The sequence below is a fragment of the Sminthopsis crassicaudata genome, chromosome 3 (assembly GCF_048593235.1).
Source record: "Sminthopsis crassicaudata isolate SCR6 chromosome 3, ASM4859323v1, whole genome shotgun sequence".
Classification (NCBI taxonomy): domain Eukaryota; kingdom Metazoa; phylum Chordata; class Mammalia; order Dasyuromorphia; family Dasyuridae; genus Sminthopsis; species Sminthopsis crassicaudata.
Window position 1 is genome coordinate 476,418,392 of NC_133619.1, and position 20,000 is coordinate 476,438,391.

The window sequence follows — 20,000 nt, forward strand, 5'->3', positions numbered from 1 at the left end:
CTCTCTCTCTGTCTCTGTCTCTCTGTCTCTCTCTCTCTCTCTCTCTGTCTCTCTCTGTCTCTGTCTCTCTCTGTCTCTGTCTCTGTCTGTCTCTGTCTGTCTGTCTCTCTGTTTCTCTCTCTGTCTCTGTCTCTGTCTCTCTCTCTGTGTCTCTCTCTCTCTCAGTCTCTCTCTCTCTGTCTGTCTCTCTCTCTCTCAGTCTCTCTCTCTGTCTCTGTCTCTCTGTCTCTCTCTCTTTCTCTCTCTCTCTCTCTCTCTCTCTCCCTCTCTCTCCCCCCACCCCCACCCCCACTCCTATCCTTTCGGTTGCTAGGGCCATCCTATTCTGCCTTCACAAATTATCTCAAATTTGTCCTCTCATCTTCACTCATACAGTCATTACTCTACTTCAGGCCCCTATTATTTTTGGCTTGGATTACAGTAATGATCATCTGATTGGGTCTCCCTCTGTGGTCTCTTTCCCCTCACCAACCCATTCTTTATACAGCAGTCAAAAACAATCTTGCTATTGCACAGGTGTGGCCATTATCCCTTTCCTCAGATACTGTCAGTGATTCCCCTGTAGCTAGGGGATGAAATATAAACTCCTTAGCCTCCCATTAAGTTCCTTCACAGTTTGACTCCAACCTACTTTTCCTGATTTATTTCCTTTCCTGAACTCCAAGTTCCAGTCACATTGGACCACTGATCTTGTCCTGCTTGTTCCTGCCTCTGTGTATTTGCTCACCTTGAATGCATTCCTTCAAAAATTTGTTTATCAAAAACCTTTTCCTCACTTAAGGCCCAGTTCTGTAGACACCTTCCCCATAAAACCCTCATTAATCCTCCAAATAGATAATTATCCTCCTCTCCTCAAATTTCTCCTAACTTTTTGTCTAGAGTTTTCCTTTGACTTTATTATATATTCTATAGAACCTATTTCTTTGATTTTTGCCTTTGTATCTGCAGTGCCTAGGACAGGTATTTAATAAAAGCTTCTCTACTCTGAGCACGGCATTCCTTGGGTCAGGTTGTAAAATCCTTGAAGGTCGGCCTGTTTAATTTTTTTGTGTTGCCAGCCCCCTCAAGGAGCTGACATTGCATTAGTGATATTTAGTCTAATGCCTCTGACTAGGATTGTAAACCTAAGCCATATTCCTGTGGACTATAGCATACTAATATTGTCCATGAGGTTTTCTTGACAAAGACTCTAGAATGCTTTGCCATTTCCTTCTCTGTAAATTTAGGCAAACCGAAGTTGAGTCTTGCCCAGGGTCACTTAGCAAGTCAGCACTGTGGTAGATTTGAACTTAGGCCTTTCTGACTCCAAGCTTAGCACTCTAAACACTGGGCGACCTTGTTGCCTACATTCCATTGGGGGAATTTATCTGGTTAAATTTTAAAAAGTAACGATAAAAGTGAGAAAACATAAACAACTTGGGAGATCAGGACAATCTTTGTGCAGGAAGTGACCCCAAAACTGAGCCCTGAAGGAAGTTAGGTCATGCAAGCATTTAATTCACTCTTAGTATAACTTAGAATAAATTAGTTACTCTAAGCAACTCTTCATTAAGTTCTATTACTCTTTACATCTCACGTGATGCTTTATTTTGCATGGAGTATGTGCTCAATAAATGTTTGTCACATTGAATTGAATTATGATGTCTGGTCACTTACTAGAGCAGATTTGAAAAAAAAAAACACACACACAGGGAACTCCTCCTGTGTGACTTGAAACGTTGCCACGGTGAACCCTCTCCATTTTGGAAATATATTAACATTGAAAATGATCACCATGGAGATTGGTGTTCTTAATGTTGTAGCAGGTCAGGATTTTTCTCATCTTGACAACCCAACAATCTCTCTTTTCCAGATTTGCACCATCTTTGTGAGAACCAAGTCTGGATGAATATGATTCCTTCACTTTGATAAGGATTCATTTTTCATGAAAGAAAGTCAAGATGTTTTTAGTTGGTTTTCTTTGGGCAGAGAGTAATCCAATTGATGTTCAGATGATTGAAGCTCCCCCCCCCACTTCCTTCTTTACTTCAGCATGTCTCTGTTTCCTGAACCTCATTTATGCCAGGTGGTCTGAAATATGCTCTAATGACAATGTTATTTCTTTTTCTAACTCCATTGACCTTCACCTAAATATTCTCCATCATGCTTCATCTCACCCCTTTTATTCCTAGATTTCCTCACAAGCATATATTTTCAATTTGTCCTAGAATGAAGATAGCATTATACTTCTACTTTATCTGGCTTTTACAAATGCTTGATGATTGGCTGTGATTCTTTGTAAATGCTGTCCTGCACGGCTCTCAATTATACAGCTCTCAGTGTGCTGAGAAAATGGGCTAGACTTGGTCAGCCCCTACCATATAAAATTATCAAGGCCTCTACGCACCATGTACATACAATATATGCATTTGAGAGCAACACGTATCACATGTTGGTCAGATGGATTGATTTTTCTATGGTTTGAGGCTATTGAACTCACATCTTTGGCTTCAGTTACAGAGACAGAATGGGGATGAGCTCAGCTGTATGTAAGAAAATACCTTATGGGTCTTTTTTATTTGCACGCAGTGAATTATTTAAGCACTAACTCCAATAACAACACCAGGAGCTGGGAGAGAATTGGGAGATTTTTCCTTCTGTCCTATCTATTCTCACTGTCCAATATGAGCAAAAAGTTATTCTTGGCAGAGACTTTGAAATTTGCTCAAATGATGATGATCTTTCCAGAGGCCATTATCAGGAGGAAAATGTGCAATCATTTGTTTGATTTAAAATTAAACTGGCATGTTTCACTGTCCCTTCTAATGGCTGCACACTCAGGCCCAGAGATGAGAAAAGATTATTGGTAAGAGACTCACAGAAGCACACACAGTTCCAAGGCCTCTCAGTTCCAGAAATTGGCACATCGCTGATTCATATACAACTATTTTAGTACCATCAGCAGCATCATATTTGTAAAGTTATCAGGCTAGCTGCTGTACCAAGTAAATGGAAAAAGTCTTTGCGCTTGAGCAGCCTACAATTTAAGCAGCTTCTAACCACATTGACTTGGAGAGGTGGAAAAAATAACAGAAAGCTTTGAAGGCTCAAAGTAAAACTGGAAAAAAACCAGGGCAAAACCAGGTTTGGGGGGATTTTTTGCCCCTCAAGCTTTATTTTATGTTTTCTAAGAAAAATAATTATTTTTATTAAGATTTTTTTAGAATGAGGAATATAGTATTTAAGAAAAGATGCTCACTTATTTCTGCATAGTTTTTACTCCTCCAAGATTTATTTTTTTTTTTTTTGGCTGAGGCAATTGGAGTTAAGTGACTTGCCCAGGGTCACACAGCTAGGAAGTGTTAAGTGTCTGAGATCAGATTTGAACTCAGGTCCTCCTGACTTCAGGGCTGGTGCTCTATCCACTGCGCTACCTAGATGCCCATCCAAGATGATTTTTAAAGTATTTACATATGAAAAGAGTAATTTGTATTAAGTTATGGGATTGTTAAATCTTTATAATATCTATGCATTAAGTAAAAGCAATATAATATGATTATAAAATGAAAGAGGCAGGTACATTTCTGTCTCCAACTAGTGCTGCCATTTCATAAGAAGAAAGGTTCAGTGCCTACTTTGTGGGTCTCCTCCTTCTGATTTGGAATTGGTGATCATAGCTGTAGCAGTCTGAATGAACCTCCAAAGTCAGAGAATATTGGGATTCAGTATGTCTTTTTCTTATAGAGATTAGAACTAAGGAATTATCAATTTGCTTTCTCAAAAGACTTAGAACAGAGAAGAAAAGAGGTAAATCTAAAAGTTTTGGAATTAGAAGAAAGTTGGAACCTGTTTCTCATAGCCCATGACCTTGGGATCCACAAAAATGTTAAAAGAATATATGCTCACTTATTGAAGGGTATGTTTTTCTTATTATTTATCTGAATTATCATACTCAAGTATTGAAATGGGTTCACTGTGATCTCAGGAGTTCCATCCAGTGGCATAAATCCCAAATCTATCCATACCTGTCCATCAAAGCTTTCCAACTTTTTCTCACCACAAAGGGACCACCTAACTTGCTAGAGATCTTTGATTTCACTTGTCATTTTTTAGGGCCTACCAGTAAGGATTCTGGCTGTCTACTTGATATGCTTTATTTTTTGCCACAATCTTCTCTTGCTATCATATATTTATTTACTCATTTCTGTTACTATTATTACTGTTTGGACTTCCTCATTGATTATTGGTTATAGCCTTATCATTGCTACCATGTGCCTTTTTACTCCTTTTTATGTAATATTCATTTTTGATTCAGAAGAAGTTAGTCTTGTTGCCAAGACCTTTCTATTCTGTCTTCATCATTGACCCTAAATATGCCCCCTTATTTTCACTCACATAGGTATTATCCCAGTTCAATCCCTTATTATCTTTTGCCAGGAGTGTCGCAATAGACTTTTGACTGGACTTTCTCATTTCACTAATCCATCCTTTACACAGCTGCTAAACGAATCTTCCTAATGCACAGGTAAGGCCCATTGTCCTTTTCTCAGAAACTATTAAAGTATTTATGTAAAAAGATGGACCCTATTTTCATGGGGACTTGATACTGATAAAGAAGCTTTAATCCATTTATATTCACATTTACAGATGTGTTTGCTAATTTCTCCCCATCCTTTTCTATTTATTTTTTCCCCTCTTTGCCCCTGGAATCCCTCTTCAAAAAGAAGGTGGTGAAAGAGGAGTGTGCTTAACTCTAATGATCTGTAAATAAACTCATCTGTTTCTGCTTTGCTGCCTCTATTCTATTCCCTACTCCATGAGCTGATCACAATTAATCCATAAACAAGTATTTATTAAATGCCTGTCTTATGCCAGACTCTGTGCTGTGTAATGGCAATACAAGGACAAAAAAATGAAAGAATTACAATTTAGAAAAGATTTCATAATCTAACGAGGGAGACAGATACATTTAAGAATAAATATAAAATTAATAAATATAAATATATACAAAGTAACCCTTCCCTCCCTCCCCCTACAAGCTCCATTTTCCAACATGGGAGAGTTTTTTGGGTTTATGACTAATTCCTCATTTCCTAGCATTTTTTTTTTTGGACACTTCATTTCTTCTTGCTACCTCTTTTCTTGTTGAATTTCATATGTTTATACACCGAATTCTGTGCATGAGTATATGCGAGAGCGTTCAACCCATTTTTGTCTGGTTCAGATGAAAATAAGGTTCATGTGATTCCCATTCCCCATATTCCTTCCTTCATTTTGTATATTCTTTATCTCATGCATACCTATTTTATGAGGTAGGAAATTTCTTCTTCTTCTCCTCCTCCTCCTCCTCCTCCTCCTCCTCCTCCTCCTCCTCCTCCTCCTCCTCCTCCTCCTTCTTCTTCTTCTTCTTCTTCTTCTGCTTTCTTCTTCTGCTTTCTTCTTCTTCTTCTGCTTTCTTCTTCTTCTTCTTTCTTCACTACTCTATTCCTTTCCCACCCTTCCTTTTTTTCCTTTTCCTTTTGCCCACTAAGTCAAAGCAAAACTACTTCTAGGATTAAAAGACAATAAGGTTCTGAAAAGACATTTGTTTCTTCTTTTATTGAAAAACAAATTCCATTGTTGTGTAGCAAATACACATTAGAAAGTAATTTAATCATTGTATAGCAAATACAACTGAACAGTTGTTTAATTGGATTTGCCTTTTCAAGTTTCCATTGACTCCTGTGTTTGCATTTCAAAACACACTCAGCTCCAGCCCTTTTCCTTTTTTAATCAGTAATGCTTAAAAGCATTTTAGTCTAGTAAAGATCCAATTCTCCCCAATTTTGCTAGTTGTTATTCTTGACTGTAAGCCTTTATCTTTTCTTTTTAGTACTTTTCCTTTGATATGGAAACTCTAGATTTTTGTCTATGAGATTTCTGATAATTTTATATATATCTTTTGGGAGGTGACTAGTAGATTCTCTGTATTTGCACTTTGTCCTTTGGTTCTATGAGAAGTTTTTAATAATGATTTTTAAAATGATATCTACAGGCATGATTGGGGTTTTTTAATTATGAGTTTCCAGAAATTTGATAATTCTTGTATGCTCTGTCCTTAATCTATTTTTTTTTTTGGTTATATATTTTTGATAGTATGTATCCAATAGTTTCTTCTGTTTTTTCCCCCAGTCTTTTAATTTTGTTTTAATATGAATTATTTTATCAAGGGACTTGCTCTTTGGTCCATTCTGATTTTTTCTTTTTTGGGGGAGAGGGGGAAGCATATTTTGGGAGATAAAATTTCTAAGATATCAATTCTCCTTCCTATTCTTTCCTTCAAAGTTCTCACTTAATTTAGCTCTATGTTTTGTATCTCTGGTTTCATTTCTTCCAAGTACTTTTCTATTCTGGTCATTCTTTTCTCTGAGACTACCTGAACTTTTTATGGGATTAGCATATTCTCCTATATTAACCTCTTGGACTTCTGTTAATCCATAACATTTCTTTGTTAAGTTTGACATTTTCTTATGTTTTCTCACACCTCCAGGCTCTTTTACTGGGTTGGGACTTTGTTCTTAAGATACTCTGCTTGCACTCATCTTCTTCAAAGATGTATTCAAAACCTGTTTGTTCCTAAATGTGGTCCAGGACAAGAACAGGTCCTTCCCTCTGCAGATTTTGTGAATTTTGGTTTAGTTTCCAGGTGACTTATCTTAGAATTTGGCCTTTTCTCTATCTTCTCCTTTGGAGAGTTTTGAACATGGAAGTTGCTCCATTTATTACTATAACCTTGTCAAACCCAACCAAATTGATGTGGTAGCAAGTTCTTAGAAGAACTTGACCTTCTCTTCTGTTATGACTCCAGTATGCTCTACATGGAGTCTGTGTCAGTCACTGACAGTATATTTGGGGGGAAAGGAAGCAACTGAAAGAAAATTAATAATTACATATTACATATCTATTTTCCTGTCTCTACCAAATTTTATGAATAATTTTTTTCAAATGAATCAAGACCAACTTAATGAGGGTATTAGTAGGGAAGCATGTATTTTTGGAAGTCATATTTTACAATGAAATATCTTTTTTTTACATTTACTGAAATATAGAGAATATAAAATCCCATTGTATTTATTGTCTGTTAATTATGAAAAAGTTCTATTGAATTCAATAGAACAAAATCCTGCTTTACATAATTTCCTTATGACAAGATCATTCCATTTTCCTTTGAAGAAATGATAACAGAATTCAACACATTATGCTGCATTTTGTTGGCATTCACATATTTTTATAATTGTTAGGATAAGGCTTAGATAGCAGCTTCATGCACACATGCACACATATAATGAATACTTTCATCAAGAAGATAATCAGGAGGCCCTAAACATGGTATATAATGAATAATATCATCCTCCAATTGAAATTGAATATATTCTGATAGAAATGAATGGTTACAAATATAGGAGTCATTTCCAAATCAGCAGTCCATGAAGAGTCAGAACATTGACTTGTTAGAGAAAAATAACAAAATCAATACTGAATTAGAAGATAGAATAAAAATGTGAAAAGATGGCATGTGATTGAGACAATTTTAGTCTGACCTATTTAAGCTGAAAGATGGGACATAATTAAAAGAATATTAGAGGCAGTTTGTTATGATAGAAGAAGTATGTTGGACTTAGTATCTGGATACTAATCTTGGCTCTGCTCTTAACTACTTGTATGACTGTGCACAAATCATTTTTCCTTGGGACTCAGTTTCTTCATTAGTAAAATGAGGAGATGAACTAAATAACTTCCAAGGGATGTTCTAGCTCTAAATCTATGAATCTAAAATCCAGTGGGCCCTGATTCTTATCATTTCCTTAAGAAGATTACTCAAAGATTGAAATGGATCTTTCATTTCTCCACATTGTGAGTATTCCCTCCAAGTATGCAGATCATAGCCCATCCATGTTTACCTATTCTGTGCTCCTGGGTCCACACAGAAGTTTGCCACAGGAGATTCACCAATATGTTGAATAACTCCTTCACTGTATTATAACATCATAGATTCTTGGGCATGCCAGTGGAGCATGCAATGGCTACCCATTCATTATCTTTCATTCTTGTGAGGGACCATCCTATTTTGTTTTGTTTACATATTTCTTTGATGACATTCTTTTCTTTTCCCTTAAAATTCTTTGTGGTGTGTTTTTTTGGGGGTAACCCTCTGTGCTTTTCTCCATTGGCCTTTGGATTAGCCATAACTTAGAATCCTTGGAGGCAGCAGTGTTTTGTGGAATACAACCACACAAAAAATAAAAACACTTGTATTCAAAATATAGATCATTATTTCAGGATGAAAAGAAGATTAGGGTTACTGAAAGGATTTTTAGTTTCCCAAAAGCTACCCAGTTCACTCTTTTCTTCTTGTTCAATTTTGGGCACAACTCATTGCCCATCTGCAATACAAGTTCAAGATCCATATGCTGATAGGTGAGCTTTATAGTTTGTCCATTCATATGCATATGATAGACTTGGACACTAAATGTTCTTCTTCCAGCTGTTTCACCTCCTCCCCCACCCCATGGATAGTCAGATATAATAAAATATCTTTGTTATCAGCTTTATAATGTTATGTGACGATGCAGTTAGCACTTATCATTTACAAATAGAAGCATTTAAAGATTTTGCCATCTATAAATAATCCCTTCCTGACAGATTTCTTTTGCCAAGTTAGTCAAATATTTGTTGGATTAGCTGTTTATTAGACTCTTTTGATTTAATTCAAAAAGCATTTATTAAATACCCATTTCCTATTTTTTTTTTAAAACCTTGTTTAACTGGGTCAGTTTGGAGCTGTTTTGATTGCATTCCATTTCTTTTTCTTATTTGAGTTAATCTACTCAATTTTGGAATGCCTATAGTTAGATTGATCTGTCTAGATTGATGAGTGAGTACAAAATTACTCAGCTCATTATATATATTTGGCTCTAGAGTAAATGATATTTCATATCCCATCTAGACATTCACCCAAGGCATCTTGCCATTTTTCTGACACTGAGCACTTAACCCCTAGTCCTACCTCTTTCCTGCTTTTCTTTTCTTACTCTGTAATCAAATCAATACTTCCATTACTGTGATGTTCTAGTCTAAAACTTCCTTCTCTAACTTTCACTCCCCTATACATTTTGTCTTTCTTTATTAGAATGTAAGCTCTGTGAGGATATGGGCTGAATCACTTTTCAGTTTATATTCCCAACCTTTTCTTAGCAAGTCTTTCGTATAGAATAGGGTCTTCATAAATGCTTTTTGTTTATCCTCTCTTCTAATTTCATATTAATTTTTTTCTGTAACAAGTCAGTCTGACTGCATAGATACCTGATTCAGGGATGTCCTTCACATTAGCAATTAGTCTTTGTCTGTTGAAACATGATAGATTTAATTTTTTTTTGTGATTTTTTTCAATGTTTACCAGTGCATTTTTCAAAGAAAGTATATACATAATGTATAGGTATAATCTTTGAATAGTATATAAATTTTTATCTTTTTTATTTCTTCTTTTAAACTGTATTTTTCTAATTTATTTTTTACTGTCCTATCCTACTTTTATATTTGTACTAAAGTGACCAAACCTTAAAAGTACACATATGATTTAATTGGGAAAGTCTTGCCAAGATCTTCATAACATTTCTTTACCTTTTAATTTTTTGCAACAGATGTTGGTAAATATTTTCATGGTGTTTTGTGTGTGTGTGTGTGGGTGTGTGTATGTGTGAGTACTCATCATGTACATGAAATGTACAATGAAATGTTGGGGTTTTTTGCCTTTAAACATGATAAAAACCAATTTTAATCAACTTCTTTATTAATCTCCTCATGGGGAATCTGTGAATTGTCATCTTTCCATTTAGTTACAGTGTCCTTCAATATTAAGGTTCATTAATAATGCTAATGACAATATTGCTACAATTCTTATTTTCTGGTGGTATGTCACCTGATTGGTTATTGGACATGGATTTAACATTTAGAGTATAAGCAGTTAATACTTATAGTCTAAAAACTTATTTGTAGCATTCACGGTCTCCTCACCACTCATTCTAAAGAATTTTAATTGAAGTAAACTATTCTATATAGTAAGAAGGCCAAAAGAACCCAGAGACCGCCTTAACCAACAAACACTTGTTTTTCTAACAACCCTACTCTTACCCCATATACACATCCGGTAGTCAAGGACAATACTTATAGAATATAGACTTATTTGTCAAATCATATGGAGAAGAATGTTGAGAGATTATGAGCAATATCATCTCATAATAATAAGCAGTGAAGAGGAAAATAGTTTTACAAAAAACTCAGTAAGATCCAGTTAATTCATAATATGCTGAAATAATTTAAGTATAAAAATGAAAAGAAAGACAACACATGAACCCCAAAAAATCTGTCAAAATTTCAAAACCAAAATTTTTTCTTCATCAATGAGAGGGGAACCCTTCTTTACCATCAAAGTCCTAAAAGCATTAAAAGTAGGAATGTGCAGGAAGAGGAAGAGGAAGTAGAAATGGTACTGAAGAAAACAATGATGAGAACAGCATCATGTGTAGACCAGGTGCTTTCAGAGAAGGTCCATGATATCAAAAGTACAATTTTGAAGGTACTAAGTTGAAAATGAGAAGGATTTTGTATCCTCCTCGCTAAAAATATCTGAAAAAGAAGTGGATAGCAAACTTGGGAGGGGTTAGCTGATCCCACTATTACCAAAAAAAGAAAAAAAAATGCAATAGAGAGAATATCAATAACTATCAACCTATAAGCTGCCATTCCTAGCTTTAGAAAATCTTTGTGACAATAGTCTACATAGATATTTAAAGTATTCCCAAAGAAGATATTAAAAAGGAAGAGGAGGCTTTTATAAATTACATTCCTTTTAAAATGTTTTAATTGTTTAATTTTTATTTTCCCCAATTACATATAAAATATCTTTTTTACATTTATTTTTAAAACTTTGAATTCCAGATTTTCTTCTTTTCCTATTGAGAAGTCATGCAAAATATTTCCACAAAAATCATGTTGCAAAAAACCCATAGATCTCCCTTCTCCTCCCCCGCAAAAAACAAAAAACAAAAACAAAAACAAAACAAAACAAAACAAACAAACAAAAAAACAAACAACAAAAAAAACCCTTAAGAAAAATAAAGGTTCAAAGTGTATGTTTAAATCTGTATTCAAACACAGTCATTCTTTTTTTCTGATCATGGATAGCATTTTTCATCATAAGTCCTTCAGAGTGGTCTTGGATCATTGTGTTGCTGAGAACAGCAAAGTCATTCACAGCAAGTCATCCCACAACATTGCCATTACTTTGTACATAGTACATTTCACTTTGCATGAGCTCATAGAGGACTTTTTAGGTTTTTCTGAGAGCATTCTGCTCATCATATAAATTATATTCTATAGCAGACTACATCTTTACAATCTTATCATTGATTAGAAGGCATAGAGATTATAGGATCTCACTGAGAATTGTTTATGGACTATATTTCTAAAAAATGTAAGAGGGGAATTTGGTCCAAAAAGGCAATGTTGAAGACTTTCCTCCAATAAAGTATCTACCATACAGATGTCAAAACATTTTGAAAACATGTAATAACAGAGAGAACTATGTTCAATGTCTCTCTGATTATGAATCTCAACTGAGGTATAAAAGAGGGACATGTTTATTCTCTACCAGGTTTGCTTCTGTCATGGATGATGTCCAGTTTAGAATCTATATGGAAAAGGGTGATGTCCTCCCCATGCCACTGGTTGCAGATTACATTGTGCTGACTGCAAAAAATCCTAGAGCAAAGTGGTCATAATCCCTAAAACAAAAATAAACAAAAACCTTTGACTCAACCATCCACTCTGATAAATTCCTTTTATTCAGATTATGTTGTGTACTTGGATGGATAAATATTGAGTTGATCTGCCAAAGCATATATCATAGTCAGGTACTGCAAGCAGACAGTAAGTTGGGTCCAGAATTAAAAACAAAAATGGGCTCGATTGCATTTGGGAAATAATGGAGTGCTTTTAGTCAGTCAATATGCATTTATTGAGCATTTACTATGTTCCAGATACTGTGATAAGTGCTGGGGATACAAAGAAAGGCAGTAAACAGACTCTGATCTCAAGAAGCTCACATTTTCATGGTAGAGACAACATGCAAACAACCATGTGCAGACAAACTACAGCAGGATAATATAAAATAATAAACAAAATAAAATAAAGTATATCATATATAAAAATAAATAATACAAATAATCCATAGAAGGAAGGCACTAGCTAGTATTAAGGAAGATTTAGAGATTTCTTATAGAAAAAGGGAATTTAGGAGCTGTAAGATAGCACAATGGATAAATGAGAAGGACTATACCAGGGGGAAGCCAGTGTCAGAGGAGAGGAAGGGACTTGTATGAAAGTCATAAAAATAAAATCCACAGATCTTGGAATATATTGGAGATGAGGGGTGGGAAAGAGTGAAGCACCTAGGTTTCAAACATGGATGTCTGGGAGAACAATAATGCCTTTTAACAGTAATGAGAAATTTGGGGAGAGGTGAGGTCTTGGGGGAAAAGATAATGAGTTCCATTTTGGACATGATGAGTTTAAACTGTCTATGGAACATTCGGTTTGAGATGTTTAATAAACATTTGGAGATGGGAGGATAATTGGCCAGGAGACTTGAGAGAAGAGAACAGGGTAGAATTAATAGCCTTAAGCTTTTCCCTGGTATATAGGCTCATCTTTTTTATATCAGTATTCTGATGATGTTCTGATGAGTCACGGAAAACTATATATAGTCTACGAAGAACTGAACTTTTGGGTCCCCCAAAGGGAAATAAAGAAACACATTGTTAGGGATGGGAGTAAAGAGGCTGAAGCATATCATAGGGCAAGTAGACAATATTAGATCTGGAATTAGAAATGTCTGAGTTCAAATCTGCCCTTTAACACTTAGTAGCTGTGGGATCCTCAGTGTGTCGCTTAACCTCTGTTTGCCTCAGTTTCCCCAACTGTAGAAAGAGGGAAATTATAGTACCTGCCTCCCAGGGTCCTTATGAATATCAAATGAGACCATATTTGTAAAGTGCTTTGCAAACTTCATAGCATAATAGAGCTGTTAGCTATCATCATCATCATCTTCTTCATAATCATTATCATCATCATCACATAAAGAGTTGAACAGGAGAAGTGGCCCAAAAAGAATATCATCAAACACATGTATGATTATTAAAGGAGATCATTCAGTCATATAGCAAGGTTAGAGGTAAATGAATGGAAACCAGTGTTCACTATTGGTAACTATATATGCCATGAAATTTAGAGAAAGGCTCTAGCATATTGGCTGGAACTGGTGAGGAGAATTTATGGGAGAATAGGAATCAAAGTCATATAGAATGAAAAGGAAGAGAGGGGTTCTGATCTAAATCAGAGATTGGCAAACTATGGCCTGAGGGCTGGCTATTTATCTATCTATGCTATCTATCTATCCTGCCACCTATTTTTATATGGCCCCTCAGCTAAAAATTGTTTTAAAATATAACTATTTAAAAATGTAAAAACCATTCTTAGCTGGATTTGCCCTGTGGGCCATAATTTTCTATCCCTTAATTGAAGCCTGGGAGTTAATATCCATGTCACTGGTGTCACATATTCATTGAATTATTGAAATGTCTACAATTCATAATTAAATTCTTACTAGTCTAATCATGAATAGCAAAAGTGGTACCAGGAAATTGGAGCCAGTTTTAAAAATTAATCTATAAACTATATGCTGATGACCTATTCTTGAGCAAAATTCTAGAATAGTTGATTAAACAAATTATTTGAGTATTTTGAAAGGACTTTGTTTATCTCAGAAGCTTTTGTGGATTTGTAGAACTCATGAAAAGCTAATGTAAGTTCATCTTTAATAGGATTCCTTGACTAGCGAATCAAAGGAATGTCATACACACAGAATACTTTGATTTTTGCAAGAAATTTGCCAAAGTCTCATATTGTACTCATGGGCAACATGGAGAACTGGGTTCTTGATGATGGCTATAGTTAAGTAGATTCATAATTTATATAACAACTTTTAATTTCCTTCAAATATCAGTGGTTTTCTTCCCCTGTGGCTTCATGATTTCCAGAAACTTTGGGTCTCGTAAAGGATATCTAAAGTTGTGTTTTCAAACTTAAGAGGAAATGGATCTCTGTAGGATATAAGTTGAATTAGAAAATGGAAACTCAACATCATCCATGTAGCATTTTTATTTATTTGGTTAAACATTTCCACATTACAAGCTAATCTGATTCGACTGCACTCAGGAGTTTTACAGGTGGCTTGCTTAAGTTTGACACCATTGATCTAGTGTATAGTATGAATTATGAATAAACACAAAGATAATAGCATTTTATTTCTGAATTATAAATGTAGGATCACATTCCCAAGAGAAAACAGCATAATTTTCTAGTATGTGATGATGGCAACACAGTGTTTCCAGCTTTCCAGTATGTTTAACTCTAAAATGGAAGATGTACTTGGCTGGGATACAGAGATCAAAGATAATGTAGTTGAAGAATGTAACAAGGCTGGAGGAGTCATCCATATTTATGCTGACAAAAATTTAGCTCAGAGCAGTATGTATGTGAAGTGCTCCTCAATTGCTGAAGCCATTGTTGCAGTAAATTCATTGAATGGAAGATGGTTTGCAGGTAAAGTGATAGAGCTGCATATGTGCCTCTTCCAATTTATCACAACCTCTTCCTTGATTCCATGATAGCAACACACTACTGATAAAATAATTACACCTGTATATGTAGCTTTTCCAACTTATCACAACCTCTTCTCTGATTCTATGACAGGTTTCTATTGGTTTCTGTTCAACAATAAAGTAGGATTTAGTCCCTTATGTACATTTGAGACTTTGGGAAAAACCAAGGGAACTAGGAGAAGAGGCGAAAGGAAAAGAGCCTGGGAAGTTGGGAAAAGATAGAGCAGAAAGGTTCCTGTGACTAGGAGACCCAGGACCGGATCCCATTACTTTTACTAACTAGCTTTATGAACTTACACAAATCATCTAAACTTTTTGAACTTCTGTTTCCTCATTTGTAGAGTTTGTCGGATGAGCTTTAAGATCCCTTTCAGTTCTATAGCCCTTTCACAGTATGGAGGATGGTGGTGATGAGGTAATGAAATCAAAGTAAATAAAAGTCAATATATAGAGGAAGCCTAGTGTAGGTGATAGAAAACCAAACTGGGATTAGGTGACAGAAAACTAGACTGGGATTAAGATGCCCTGGATTCATTTCCTCCTATTCTAACATTCTATATAATATGATGGTCATGCTATGAAACTGGGTTTTATGTGGGCAAATTTTGGTGAGAAAAGTTTCAGGAAAAACATAGGCACTGGAGAGAAAGTGGGGTAGCCCATCTTCACAAAGTGCATTTGTTCTTTCATAAAGTGAATCAAATACAAGATTGGGATGATACAATTTCAGAATTATAAGTGACCTGGTAAGTCATTTAGTTCAACTCATTCATGAACAAGAATTCCCCCTATAACATACCTGCATTAATTATCCTGATAAATAATTATCTTCATTTGAAGACTTCCATCCAGAGAAATCTGCTACCTCTTAAAGACAGCTTCCCCTCTTGTAAAGTTCTAAATGATATGAAGTATTTCTTTAAATCAAAGCAAGTTCTTTCCCTTTATAACTTATACCCATTGGGCCAACCCTCTTATGTTAAAGACAACTGCCTTTTCCCCTCTTCCATATGATAATCTTTCAATTACTTGGAGACAGAAGCATTATATCCTATAATATGTCTAGAGGAGGAGAGAGTATGTATGATAGGACTCTCATCTTTTGGACCCAAAATCTTCCTTAATGCAATTCAAGACTAAATTAATTGGGAGCAGGTAACATGAAAAGGGCTGAGTTGTTGCTATTGTTTTTTTAGGACATGTCAGACATTAACGTCTGGGAGATTCGTGTTCTACTTTTCCGTTTTGGGATCAGTTCCAGCAAGGATCTTAGATTCCCACCCTAGAAACATTGCTTTGCTTTCCAGAAAGTAGTTATTGGAAGCCAACTAGGGAGAGTTATTTTGCCCCACCTTCTAAAATGGGAGAATTTGCTCATGTGTGCATTGAATTGTAAACTGCTCTCTACTGTTAGCTGTACCTTTCACCCTAAGTTGATTGCATAATAATGGTATAATGTTCCCTTCCTGAATATCGAGTTTGGAGAGTACTGTGGGATCCTGATGAATAAAAAGTGCTGGATAAATGTAAGTCATTATAATAGATTTGGCAGGGGCAAACTCAGAGCAATTTGACGCCCTGAGTGGAACAATAGTAGGATCTTTTGAAAAGTTTCCCACCCAAGTTTGATCCCCTTTGAGCTGAATGCCATAGATAAAATGATTCCCATTAGGAAAGTTCAGCGATAGGTAGTCATTACTTATTGGGAAGGTTTCATTGTAAAAACAAAAAATAACATGATTGATCATTGTAGGTGTAATCTGTACCCCCCAAAAATAGGCCTAGTTTTTTGAGAACTCATGTAATTTCACATTGCCTTGATCTGCCAAATTGCTGCCACTCACTGAAATGTATAAACCAGAAAAACAGGAATAAAATCTTCTGTGAATAGTTAAAAGTCTAAATTCCAGGGATTGGAATATCTATTGTTTGAGATTATATGTTAATTTTCATGATTTAAAATTAAACATATCATGAAATAAGTGGCAAATATTACTAATGGAGAAAGGAATCAGCCAGATAAGCATACCAGGAATTGAATAAATTTTTTTTCCGTAACCATCTCGATATTAGTGATTCTAAATAGAGTTCTGCTTCTCACTTATTTTGCATCTTTTCTGGCCTTAATAGTGTTTCCTGAATTGAGGTCATATAGGACAGAAGAAAGAAAAATGTTTTTATTTTCAAAAAGAGGGCGAGAGAGACGGAGATAGAGACAGAGACAGAGAGAGAAAGAGACAGAGACAGAAAGACAGAGAGAGAGAGGGAGGGAGGGAGAGAAGGAGGGAGAGAGGACGGAAGGGAAGGAGAGAGATGGAGAGACAGAGACAGAAAGAAATACGCATATATACAGAGACAGAGAGATAGAAATAAAAAGAGAGAGACAGAGAGACAAAACACTATAGACCAGTGAACTTGATTTCCATGTCTAAAATCCATTATTAAAAGGATTGCTAGCTCACATCTAAAAACAGAGACAGTGATCCCAAAGGTTCAGCATTTTTTGACAAGATTATTAAACTGGTATGGCAGGAAAAAAACTGTAATTATAGTTTACTGATATTCTAGTGAGACATTTCACAAAGTTTCTTTCCTTGTCTTTGTGAAGATATGGAATAATGTGGGCTAGAGAGTAGTACAGGTAGATGAAATGAAAGGTGGCTGAATGACTAGGCCACAACAGTAACACCAATGTGTTGCTATTATATTGGAAGAGAGAGTGCCCTCAGGGTTCTATGCTTGGTCCTTTGATTTAGATAAAGAGAGATTGTATGTTGGTTAGATTTGCAGCTGAAGCAAATCTGGGAGGAATAATTAAGATGTTTTATGACAAGAGTCTGGATTCAAAAAAACCTTGGCAGATAAAAATCTTGTTCCTCATCTAAAGTAGTGACTATGTTCTGGCTATATTCTACCACACTGTAGCCAGCTATATTTTCCCACGAGGGTTTTAGAGGTCCCTAAAGGATAGGAGCATTTTTGCTAATCCTATTCCTTGAGCCCCCCTGGTTATGTTCTCTCCAGTATTGGTGACTAGCAGGCTAGTTCTCCTGAGATAAATTCTACTGGCCAAAACTTCCTATCTAATTTGACTCTGAATGTTCAGAATGTTTCTTTTGGGCTACTTGGGCCTTGAGTCTTGTGCATTTGGTCTCTCAAAAGTCTTTGTCTCAGATCCCACACTCTTCACTGCAAAGCTTCTCCGGGAATAATTTGTTCAGTAATTCTAAATCCTTTCCCATTATCTTTTGAAAACCTTTTAACAGGAGAGATCCCATACTCATTATTCCTATGACAACAGCTTGCATCATTGATTGGAGAATCTCTGAAGTCCTTTGCAATATTCATAATGGACAGTGAAAAGAGTTTTCAATCTAGAGTCAAAGGATCTGTTTTTTTAAATTTCATTTCTGTCAATCACTATCTGGGTGACCTTGTCAGATCCCTTAAACTCTCTGGACTTCAGTTTCCTTATCTTTTAAATGAGAGGACTGGATATTATAAGCTATAAATTCCCTTCTAGTTCTAAATCTATATTATGGTTTCAAGTTTACTTAAGTTTGGTTATAAGTTGTTCAAATTACAATGTCTTTATCAAATTTTACTCCTTCATGGAGTAAATCAGGAAAAGGCCATAGACTTAATATCAGAAGACTTAAATTTAAACCTGGCTTTGACATCTATTAACTGTATAATTGTGGATAACTCAGTAAATTTACTTAGCCTCAATTTTTTCATGTATAAAATGGGGATAATGTGACTTGTGCTACATGCTCTCTCAGCTTTTCTAAAGAAATCTCCTTGCAAGTTATAAAAGGCTTTAGAAATGTGAATTATTATTTTTAGAGTTTCTTGTTGAGTGGAAGGGACAGATAAATACAAAATAACCTTAGCTGAATTTTGTAGGTTTTACATATATTTTGGTCAAATGCTTAGGAAGTAGAAATTGATATTTCTTTTCTTCTCTTCTTCCTTCTCTCTTTCTTAACCATTTTCAGTGGTACCTGAAACCTCACCTCTGCTTTGGCATGTTGGGGATATTGTGTAATAGATCTGTGTGCATAATTAACAGCACAGATGTCTACCCTGGCAAAGTAAATTACAGGATAGATATAACATCAGAAGAGCTAATTGCCTGACTTATATGGGTACAATTCTCAAATTTTTCTTTTTGCATATTTATATATTTTATTAAGGAACTAAAAGATAAAACTACACTAACATTGTTCTCTCTAGCCACAGGAAAGTGTTTCCTGGCAGTCTTAAAAATTCAGTATATGAGGTTTCTGCTTATACAAAATGAATTAAAAATAAAGGAGATATGAAATTACAGTTATCTCATACTGCTTCAGTTTCATTTAATTCAATTGTATTGGTTAAAGTTTCTAAAAGTAATTCCTGGCTTGAGATTTTGTGAAATTTATGATATGTATTAAAGTTTGCTCTCTGATATATCTTTTTTTTTTTTCTTTAAAGCATGTAAGTTGTAATTTTTAACTTGCTCATTTTATTCTAAAGTCCTGGGAATGTTGGGACAGGGAAAATGGAGGTGTTTGTAATAACAAGGATTATAAAGACATGAGCTCATCATGTTACAATATACAGTCAAAGGACCCTGGGTTCAGATCTCACCTCTGAAATTTATTACGTTTGTGAACATGTGGGCCAATCACCTAATTTCCTTTGGCCATAGTTTCCTCATTACTGAAATGAAGCAGTTGACTAGGACTAGACAGTCTCTGATTTTCAGCTCTAGCCTAGGATCTATGTAAAACATAAACTTTAAAAGGCAATATAAACATTAGCTTTTATCCTAAGAGACAAGTCAAAAATCTCTTTTAGGAGGAATTTTAAGCATAAAATATTAGCTATTTTGCTTCATGGAGATGGAATTTTCATTCTCTTTTATTTCCTATCACTATTCTGCCATTTTATTCCTAATTGTCTTATTTTTTTTTTATTGTCTGGAGACACCACTGCTCAAATGGAGAGGACTGCAATGACAGAGAAGTCCTTCCAATGGTTTTTGTTTCGTTTGTTTAAAGTTAAGCCCAATCTGAAACTCTGGAATAAGAAAACAAATGCAGCTTGGGTTGGTTGTATTTTTGTGTGGTTTGGTTGCCACTGGAGGGAGCTTTGGGCCCTCTCTGACCAGCCAAAGTTGTGGGAGGGACGCAGGAAGACTGCACTGTCTGGGATTCTAATGCGACAATGGGGATAAATTACCTCCGTGTGTTTAACTCTGCAGGAGGTGGCTAAAGG

At 35.4% G+C, this 20,000-nt stretch overlaps 1 long non-coding RNA gene across 1 annotated transcript in view; it reads left to right on the top strand.

The window, feature by feature from the left end:
* The window catches only part of LOC141563028 (uncharacterized), a 158,228-nt gene that overhangs the window by 83,201 nt on the left and 55,027 nt on the right, over positions 1-20,000 (top strand). The window contains exon 3 of the long non-coding RNA XR_012488311.1: positions 4,417-4,504. This is a non-coding gene — a long non-coding RNA (uncharacterized LOC141563028). The remainder of the gene's footprint in view (positions 1-4,416; positions 4,505-20,000) is intronic.